Source organism: Pinus tabuliformis, chromosome X (assembly GCF_031772625.1).
Source record: "Pinus tabuliformis cultivar Carrire ecotype Pingquan chromosome X, CPIR1, whole genome shotgun sequence".
Classification (NCBI taxonomy): Eukaryota; Viridiplantae; Streptophyta; class Pinopsida; order Pinales; family Pinaceae; genus Pinus; species Pinus tabuliformis.
In genome coordinates, this window is record NC_142308.1 from 1,252,657,688 (window position 1) to 1,252,662,120 (window position 4,433).

Here is a 4,433-nt window from a genome sequence, read left to right on the forward strand (position 1 = left end):
ACTCAGCAAAGACTCACGAGACATAGACATTGAACCTAATAGACTCATCAGGGGCTCATTAGGTATCTTTCAACATTAACCCCTAGCTAGGCCTCTTTACTCGATGCCGCTCCACGAAGCACGAGGCAAGGTACGATTCAAGGATGGAGAAGAACCAAGGGATGATTCAAGACCTTCGTCAGACATACATGATTCTATTGATATTATTTAAGGTATATAATCATTATTAAGGAAGGAACCTACTCTTTAGAGACTTTATTACCCTGTGGGCCGGAGTTCGCGGGCCTCATGAACCCCTGGCATAAGGAGATGAATTATGGATATACTTTCTCATATCTTATGCACCTTACCAAAAGGCCCACCCTTGCAGAGACTTTACCACTGACTCATCAACAACTGACAAACTAAACAACGTTGCAGCAGCATTTTCTCTTGCTTCAGTGCTACGAGCCTTGAGAACCTAAACGAAAGGAGGAATTTCCCTAGCCATAACTATTGTCTCCTTGTTGTAGAAAGGCTAAGAAGAGTTGTCACAAGATGCTCTTGTGTTCTAACATCTGGCTAGAAGACGTAGCTCTTTGGTCTCCAGGAGTCCCACTCGACAACTTTTGCAGAAGAACATCCATTATCAAGCATAGATCCACATGCCTTTCCAGATCTGCTGTAGCCCGCTCTCTTTGGTAGTTCAACTCCATTAGTTTCACGCCACTGCAATCAGACTTTGCAATACATATTTAGGTGTCAAAACTACACGCAGCAACATTTGTTGTGTTTTAGGACAAGACCGTTCACATGTTTGTCCTGTAGCCACAATAATAGGATCTTTCATTAGCTCCAAGAAAATTGGACAGCGAAATTCATCAGGAATAACAGGAGAGCTGGATTTATCTGTAAGACCACCACAAGTTTTCAATCCTTTCTCACTGTCAGGAGCATCCATCTCAAGATTCCCTGTCAAAAGTAAGTCCTTCAACTTCCAGAATTCCTGACATCTGCTCTAACTTCTCACCCGCGTCTCCACATCTGATAACAATATTATAATATTATTGAGCTGAGAGGCTCATTCTACAGTCCAATATGATGTGCAAGGATGCCAGTCCATCATAAAAGTTGAATTTTTGTTTATATTGCCTAAAGTAAAAATTTTAAAAATCTAAAAATAAAAAAATTAAATAACTATGTAAAACATTTTAATAATTTCCTCTCATAAAAAAATTGGATTGCACATAAAAAAATTGGATCCTTCTAAACTTACTTTAAATAAATATTTAAAATGAATCTACACTGGTGTAATGCAAGTGATTCTTACTTCAAAAATCGACAATGGTCTTAAGTTGTAACTTCTCTCCTAATCTTCTTAATACCGGCTGGTCAACATCTTTGTTACTCCTCTGAGACAGGACAATACGTAGATCTTACTCAAGTTCCAAATCAGGTGTGTCAGCTCTTCATTTAGCTCTTTTGAACTGGGAATATACAAGTTCAACCTGTTCTCGAACTTTATCTGACAATCCAAGTTCTTCATAAGCCCATTCACTTAAAGCCTACTCCAACTGAGTAGTTACACTGTGAAATTCGCAACTTGCATTCTTTCTAGAGCCGTGAACAGCTTGCTGCCATCGTGGCCAAATTTGAGGATGTCCACAGCATGTTTAAGAGCGGAGGGTCTAGATTGCAAGGCCTATAGGGTATTATCTGTAAGCAGGAGATCCTTCAGTTCCTTGAGTTCTTCAAGCATGGGTGCTAATAATTTGAGCTTCTCACCAGATCAACGCCTTCTTTCTTCAGATAGTTCCTGCATTCCCCAACACCTGCTATCTCGTTCACTAATTCCATGCATGATTCCACCACCACCATAACATCCCGCCATCTCCTACTGCTTCCACCAAATCCATCTCCAAATCTGGCACTCCCACCCCCATCATTTTTGTTGCCTTCTCTGGTCGATGATCTATTGGAATCCCAATTCAAACTTGAGTGTGAGAAAACAAAAACATCAGAGAAACAACTGCTTATTTCTTCTCCTTGAGCCTTCTTCACGCGGCCTGGTTTCCCCGACCTGCGACTTCAACTTTCTGTAAGATTTTTGAGATACACAGATCTAGATCTGCAAAACAATAAACAAGCTTGCAAGAGAAGGAAGGGAGCGAGCAAGAATTGAGAAAAGAATGAAATTGATTCTACAATATTAGTTTTAGAATAAATACATAAAAGCAACTAAGTTAAGCTTAGTTGTACATGCAATAACTAAAGCTAACTAAAGCTAAGTGTGCTTTATCTTATGTTAATGTGTACATGTGCTACATGCAAGCAATAAGTTAACTGGAGATAATCTAGGTGCATGTACACCAACACAGCTAGTCTAAGTGCATGTACACCAACACCCCCCCTTAAGCATAACTTAGGTGAGTGTGATGCAAAATGAATGAGTCCCGGCAACACGACCATTTTAGGTACCCATATACAATGCATAAAAAGGAGGAAAGAGGGAAAACCCAGTGGGAAGAAAACCCCCCCTCAAAATATAATGCAAAAGTAGAGAAAAGTAATTAATCCTTACAAAATTATTACAGAGTAATAGAACGATATTCCGCTAGTAAGAATCGCGCGCCATTGTCTTCATGCTTTATGTTATCCTGCCCTGAAAAGGAACGAAGTGCCCAGAGATTTTGGCGAAGACCGATTTTTTCTTGGCTCGTTCCGTTTCTTTAAATCTTGCGTCTATCTTAGAACACGGCTTCGACATTAAAGATTTTGATGTATAATGTTCCGCTGATTCTTTTATGCTCCCATCTGATGTGCTGCTGCTGCTCCGTCCCATGTCCGAATCCTTCATAGCCTTACGAGAACTTGTCCATTCGCGTTCCAGGGAGCCCGGGCCAAATCTCAAGGCGGATGCAGCAGCCGCAGTTGCACTCTCTGTTGGCGATGCAATGCAGTGCTCGACACGAAGCAGAAGCAGAATTAAGTTAATCACGTTACCAGCTGAAGCAGAAGCTGCCATTTCTGTGTCTAGTACGGGGAGCTCATCTATAGCTGATTTGGAAATGTCAATTAACCGGTCCACCGCCTTACTAGGCTGCTCAAACCCTAGCCTGTCTTGCAGGTCATAGAACTGAATTGCAGTGGGGACAGACAGCCTGATCCTTCTGTCACGAATTCCTTTTGATGTGAGGACTTTGCTGTGACGATCTTTACATCCAGCCATCCGAGAAATTGGATCAGATCCATGCATCATATAAGCATGCATGGGCATGGATGGCTCCATAGCTAAGAGTGCTTGCGGATGGCTCCAGTTCGGTGATTGCAACCCATTCTGATTGACAGTTGAATAAGGTATCCTCTGTTCGTTTGTTACATAGGAAGCAGCATGGGCATAAGGTGGACGGAAAACGGGCTGATAATGACGATCTTTGTCTTCCACTTTGGTGACAACAGCTTTGGTAGATTTGTTGAGTTCTTGGCCAAATATTTTCCAATCATGGGAAGGCTTTAGAGGTGGAGCAGCCTTGGCATTCACCCTCATTGGATTTGGGGGGAAGGGTACAACTAGAGAACCCTTCACTGCTTGTTGACCTCGATTTCCATCACAGGAATCTGATTGAGGAACAAAATCAGAAAATGTATACAGACGAGATTGATCATTTACCTTGCCAGATGCAATCTTCAAATTGGTTTGCATGTCATAAATGCTCACGGAATCTGGGGTAAATTCCACTTTCCTTTCACTGCCTGTGTGTGTCATCTGATACACTAAGAGAAGATTCACAGAAAGCCTTGGAATATGCAAGACATTTTCAAAACTTCCATCTTCGAATTGCACTCTTCCTTGTCCAGTTGCTGCAACTGCAGAATTATCCCCCATGAGAATGGGAGGACCTGAGTATGCATGTAGAGAAGAAAAGGATTCCTTTGAAGAAGCCATATGATGTGAAGCTCCTGAATCGATGATCCATTCTTGTGGTGCAGAATGAAGAGCAATCAAAGCATGCCCGTTACCTCTTGGATCTGGTGCTTTTTCTCCAGACTTCTTCTTAGCATTCTCAGGAATGTGGTCTCCAAGATTGTGTTGCTGGAGTGTCTGCGCCATAAGATCTATAGTCTTCTTCATGCATGCAGATTCAGGATGAAAACCACGGTGGCAATAATTGCACGTTGATTGCCCTTTCGTTCCTTTCCTTTCCTTTGAGCCAGATGAGCCATCAGGGGGTTTGGAATTTTCCTTTCCTTTTGCATGCACAATAAGTGCATGCGCTTTGGAATTTTTAAGTGTGCCCATTTTGATGAGCTTATCTTGCTCATGCATCAAAGACTGAATAAAAGAATCCAGTGAGGGCATCTTCCAATCTGCACCAGTTGCAGATCTGACTGTGTGGAATGTAGAGACGAATACTGCATACTCTGGACCAAGTTTTGATAAAATGGAAAGAATC

At 41.8% G+C, this 4,433-nt stretch overlaps 1 pseudogene; it reads right to left on the minus strand.

Moving 5' to 3' along the window:
• Positions 1–346: 346 nt before the first annotated feature.
• Positions 347–1,857, minus strand: LOC149144534 (U-box domain-containing protein 13-like; annotated as a pseudogene).
• Positions 1,858–4,433: the final 2,576 nt, after the last annotated feature.